The following is a 6,525-nucleotide window of genomic DNA, read 5'->3' on the forward strand; positions in this document are numbered from 1 at the left end:
GCCAAATGCGACATAGTTATAAATGCAATTCCTAGCAAGTTTCACAGAAAAGAAATGTGAATAAGCCCAGAGACTTAACTAGTTGGCTAGTTAGGGGTAAGAAGACTACGTTAATGATGATAAGCATTTGTGCCTATGGATGTATTGCGCATTCAGTAACATTTACTTAAGGGAAAAAAAGAGTAAATTAATACACTGTCATTGATCTTGAGGCTAATGGACTAGTTTTCACCAAATCTGAGTTTTTTCAGTTGTTTCTTTCTCTCCTTTCTCCAGATATCAGTTGTGAAGTGTACAGAGGTCAGGCTCCTCTTTCTCAACAGTGTCTTCCAATGCATAAGCACAGAAAGGCTTTACCAGGAACTATTCAACATCCTCACACAGGGCTCTCTTAAATGCTACCTCATCAAAATGGGTTTGTCATAGCTACTATAAAAGTTTGTTAAAAATTTGCTGAAGAGCATGTACAACTATGATTAATATAGGTAATCAGAGCTGAATAGATGCAAGAATTTTGGATAAAATAGTGCATTAAGCTATATAATTTATATCTGTTTGGATCGCATCAGATCATTTAAGTATTGCATGACAGCATATTATCTTATTTCATAGTCGTGAGGGTATAAAGGCTTACCATTTGCTCTTAAACTCTAATATTTAGAGTTTCGTATAAGCAGCCAGCTTTCACGTACGTCAGTGCAGCCTACAAGGACAAGCATACGTGCTGCGTACAGAAGGGTTACCTTCATTCTGGGGATTCCAGTCGTGCATGATGTTTAAAAAGCAGGAACAAATGAGCAAACTTCCTCTTAATAAGAATATAGGAGCCAAGTTACAAATGCCCCGTGAGTGGTTTATAAGTAGTGGTTTTACCCCCAGCAGCATTTGTGGACATTGCCCCTTGCCCAGCAGCCACTAGATGTCAGTGCCCTGGCCGCTCGCTGCCCCTCTCCCGTCTGCAGCCTTCAGGAGTAATATTAAGCCAAATTATTCCTTCTGACTACATCTTTTTAGAAGGGCATTTGTGTATGTAAGTCTAGATATTCTACAGAAGACAGCAGAGGTTTAAAAATGGTGTTATGCTCTTTTAAATTCATCTGATTTACCTACTCTTCCTTACCAAAACAAGCTTTTTCTCTATTTGTCCTGTAGGCTTTGGACAATGTGTAACATGTCATAGCATCAAGTGCATTTATGCAGCCAAAAATGGTGGAATGTTTATTGTTCACACAATCGCCACTTAAAATGTATAGCTATAATATAACTGTCCAGAAGTAGCTTAATCTATTGGTGTGTGATGTAACTCAATAGTTTTCATAGTGCTAGAGCTTGTGAAACATTTGCTCACACTGAGGACTCCCTCAAATCAACCTCATGAACCTTTCACCCTTTAAAATAAATAGAGCATAAAAAATGCGTGTGGGTTGAGGTTTTTTGCCTTGTTAATCTGAGGAAGAAGGAAGGTGTTTAGCACAGTATTCAGTTTCCTTATATACACGCTTATCCACTTCTTACACTATTTTCAACTGGGCAAAATACTCTCAAGATAGGAGTTGCTCCTTAGCAGTGACCTTCCTAAGCACAGTACGCTTTTTCTTTTCTCCTTCCTACTCTTCTACCCATTTGAAGCCACCTATATACACGTTTTACCTCCCCACAAGTAATAGCATACTAAATTGTTCACACTTGAACAATCATAAAAATAAAAGGAAATGAACTCCTTTCAAGTGATGACTTCCTTATGTGTTTTAATAACTTGCTACTGTCAATAATTCCACTTTACAGGGTGCTCTGATTTGCTTTTTAGTTGAGCTGGTACAGTGGAAACACGTAGGCTGATCAATTTATAATCAGAAATGGTACAGATGTCTTGAAGTTGTTCCGTGCATACAGTATTCATTCCTAGATATGCTGTATGTATTTTTAAACTTGGTGCCAAGTTGTTTGGTTTTACGTCCTGGAGTGTTTGAAACTGAGCCACAGGATATGTACTTGCCAATTCTAAATTTAAATGTAATTTATCATGTATGTCATGCCAAGGAGAGCAAACCTGCACGCATCTGCTCATTCAGTGCACCTGGGAGATTTGCTGCTAAGTTGTACGTGTGTAAATTTTGTGGCGATGGAAAAAGGAATAAATGGACGGTCAACATAAAGGATTGAAGTCAGTTATGTGAGATGTTTGTATGATTTTCGTCAGCGTTCTGCTTTGGAAGCCTTGCAAAGGCTGGGTGCTTTGGTTTGGGTTTTGTGTTTGTTCGTTGGGTTTTTGTGTGTGGTTTTTTGTTTCTTTGGGGGTTTTTTGTTTGTGTTTTTGTTTGGTTTGTTTTGGTTTTTTGTTTTGTTGTTGTTAGGGTTTTTTGTTTTGGTCATTTGTTTTGCTAGTGACCAAACTCCCTGCAATTTGTGCTGTTAGTCTGTCCTGGCAATGAGAGGTGTAATTGCAGGGCAAGTCCTGCTCAGTGCAAGGCCCTGAGCTCTGCAGGAGAGGCAGCACGCTCAGAAGTCTGCAGAGACCTTCAGAGGGATGTATTCAACTGTCCTCAATTCTCTTCTGAAAGTTTAAATCACAGAAGTTGTCTTTTCTACTCTCCCAGCTGGCATCACTCTCCAGTGGTTTCACCAGCCACTACTGGCTGCTTTAGTATCACACGAGTCCCTCTTCCTTCTCCTAAAACAGCGGAACTACTGATGCTGATACTTGGACCATGAGAAGGTCTTTTCCTTCTAAGTGTTGGCACCAGTACCTTCCCTCAGCTGGTGTCAGCCAGCATCTGGCACACCAAAAGGCACAGCACTTCTGAAAGGGAAGAAGTGTAATATTCTACAATTGCAAGAACTTTTTAAAGAAAATATTCAACAAAATGTGCTTTCCGAGATTTGCATTATGTACAGTGTGCTGGGTAGAATTAGGGGAGAATGACACACCTCTAAAATTGGCTTTTTTGTTACAAACTGCTGACGGGTATGCAACTGCAGCTCTACAACCGCGGGCAGAACATTCTGTGTTTCAGACATGAGTACAAGGTTGTCCTCTTGATGTGAAAGGCCTGGGGAACCCTAAGGGCATTCAAATTTTGGTTAAGTATAATTATTGGGATACTTCCTTGTGTTGATGCATATACTTGACAAATTCCCATGTGTGTTTTCTTGTGCCTCTTTTACAAGCAGTGCAATGCTCTCTTTGTGGTTAGTCAAGCCCTGTAGGCTTCGTGTCATAACACGGGCTTTCTGTCAAGAGGGTAAGAAGAAAGAAGTCCACACTGTTGTGTTAGAGGAATATTTTTCCTTCAAGGCAGTGGTGTAAAGTGGTTTGAAAATGATTCATCGCTACTATTACAGAATTGAACAAAACCAGTGTATTTTTTCCTGGACCTCAATGAATGTGTTTTATAACAAGTATCACTCCTCAAGGAACGATCCTGTTGCCAAAGTGAAACCCTTCACTTCAGTAGTTGCAAAGATGCAGCTCTGACCGAAGGCTGACACCCATCTGCTATCAACCCTAATTTTCCTTTGGATGGGTGAACTTGGAATCAAGAGCATTTATCTGCCAAATGTCTTTGAATGGCAGGAGCATCGCTCACTCATGGCTGAAGTAATCAGGGTGTAGTCTGTCTTCTTGGTCCCCACTCCACAAAAAACATGTGGACAGGCTGGAGCGGGTCCAGGGAAGAGCCACAGATGACCGAAGACTGGGAGGCTGCCATATGAGAAAAGGCTGAGAGAACTGGGCTTGTTCAGCTCCGAGAAAAGAAGGTTTAGAGGAGACCTTATCACCATGTCCCAGTATGTAAAGGGTGACTACAAAGAAGATGGAGATTCTCTTTTTACAAGGAGTCACATGGAGAAGACGTGGGGTAATGGATATAAGTTCCTTCTGGGGAGATTCCAGTTGGACACAAGAGAGAATTTCTTCACTAAGAGAACAACCAACTGTTGGAATAATCTCCCCAGGGAAGTGATGGATTTCCCTACATTGGACACTTTGAAGATGCAGCTGGACAACCTTGTCAAGACTGTACTTTTGCCAAGAAAGGTTGGAGCACAACGATCCTTGTGGTTCCTTACAACCTGGAATTCCGTGATTCTTCTTTCAATGTAAAATGCTGAAGGGCTTGTGGTGACAGAGCAATCTCAGCCAATGCTCCATTTGCTGGTTCATTTATACATAGAAGACAAGAATGCTTGTACAGCCCAAGAACTTCTGCACCATGGAGATCACTGATTCACATCCCCCCAGGTAGAGGCAGCAGGTGGAGCCACATTTGCTGAAGGCATGCTTTCATGTTCTCACATAGGGCTTCAAATGTGGTTGAGCTGAAAAAAACAGCATGTTGCCAACACAAATAAGTCTTTTCTCTGTCCTGCCTTCCCCTTCCTTTCTTTCTGGATTCTCCCCATATGAAAGCGGTCATATGTGCATCGACAAGAGGACACCAAAGCTGCATTTTTATCTCATTTAACATTTATCAAACATTCTTCTGCCAGCTCTGCTTTTTTTTTTTTTATTATTATTCTTTTCCTATCATGAATGTGTATGGCAAGTGAATACTTATCCATCTTAATGGAGTTACTGTGTTTTCGTGTGTGATATTTTACAAATAATCGTCTCTTTTGGGAGTGTACAGGTAGATATCAGTGTGCCTAACCTACCTCTGCCCAGAAAGCTCCTAGTAGCCAAAAGTACCACATGAAAAGGAGATAATGTGCAATTAACAAATTAAATAAAAGCTAAATTCTTTGTCGCATGTTCTGTTCTGCAGAATTGAATAAAAGAACTACTCTGAAATGTCCTCTGGGTTTTCATTATAGCCAAAGATTTATTTCCTAATTTGGGCTATGCTCCGAGCAGCCAAGGGTGCACGCAATAGGGTAAAGTCCACAGGAGGCAAAAGGGCAGTGCAACTGCCATCCACATTCAGAAGGAGATAAATGGAAAACTAAGAATAGCTTTGTCTGATTTCAGGAAGGAACCTTCCATCCGATGAGGCCCTTACCAGCTCTCCATGGTGCCTCAGCAGGTGGTTTCTCCCATCCTTGCTTTGCAAGTTCAAATTTCCACGTGCTTCCAAATCATAATGCTCTGTGGAAACAGGCAAGGTGTGGGTGCTGCAGAAAAGTGCATGGACCTGTAGTGGAGCAGCATTGCTTCTGTCTGGTGTGTTTTCTGCAGACTGCACCGGCCTTCGTTTTCCATTTTGAGTGGTCGCTTTGGGACACGCAGAACCTGAGGTGGCTCTGACAGGGCAGGGGTGACTGCAAGATTACTCCTACATTGCCGAAATGCCCCACTTGTGGGAGGTGATGCCTATTCCCACAGCCACGCAGGGCAGAGGGGCTGATGTCCTCACTGCTCCTGGTGAGCCATCTCTAGAACTGGCTGGCCATGGCCCCACTGTGGAATACTTGGTCTTGCATTTCCTCTGGTCCCTACATAATTCTAAGATATAATTGCCCTTTTTATTTTGTTTTATTTGATTCAGAATTGTTCCTTCCCAGCTAAGAAGACACACTCTCGGTGTCCTCTTCTTAACACTCAACACTTCTGTTACCCAAGCCCTGATCTTTAAAGCAACAGTGTACTAACTGAGGATACTCTCACTATTTCGGTACCTTATTTCTTATAATGTATAAAAGAGATGTGTGTTCTCAAACTGCATTAAGGTTTCTTGTGAAGTTCTGCAATATTTCTACACATCTCAGTAACTCAGTCCATGATTAACTGCTTATCTGCTTATTGCTCTGGGTGACATGAGGACACTGCTGGCTTTTTCCATCCAAATAGGAATCAGTATTGCTTTCTGGAAAAAAAAAAATCAAAGAAAAACAAAGATCTTTCCCCAGGTATCTCTTATCAAAATTACCGTCAAGCTAATCAAAGTTTTCTGTTTACCTACCTAGGTTCATATGCACTTTTGTATTTCTATCTGTAAATAGTAGTAATTTAGGACAGCATGACTTGGAAACACAATCTGAGTCAGTCTCAGCAGATTTCTTGAAGGAAGATGTTGAGCCTACACAGAGAAAAGCTTCTGTGCAAAATAACTTTTAAAAGCTGTGAGACTACAGAGCCCCTTCTTGCACTGCATGGCAGAAGCACATTAAAAAATGCAGTATGAGAAAGAAGGACATAATGGCACAAGTATCAAATTTGAAAGGGTGGTATTAATAAAGCTCAGTTCTTACTGAGATTTCTTCATAAGTGAATTTTCTTAGACTCATAGAATGCCATTTAAATGCCTCTTTCAAAATAGTTTCCTTCCAGAGTCCAAAAGGAGGCTGCACCTGAGCTCAGTCCTAGGAAAAAGTCAGTCTGTGCCAGGGAGTAAGAGGTGTGTGATTGATTTTGCTCAGTGTTTATTCAGGGCTGCAGTGAATTAACAAAATATTGTAACACGTGAAACAGAGTAAGAAATTTCTTGATGAAATATTGCCATAAGGTATAATTAGAAATGCAAGAGGTTGTCTGCATTTGACTAGATATCTTACTGCCTAACCCATCATTCTAGTGTTTACGGAGTT

This window comes from Nesoenas mayeri (genome assembly GCF_963082525.1).
Source record: "Nesoenas mayeri genome assembly, chromosome: 1".
In the NCBI taxonomy this organism is placed as follows: Eukaryota; Metazoa; Chordata; class Aves; order Columbiformes; family Columbidae; genus Nesoenas; species Nesoenas mayeri.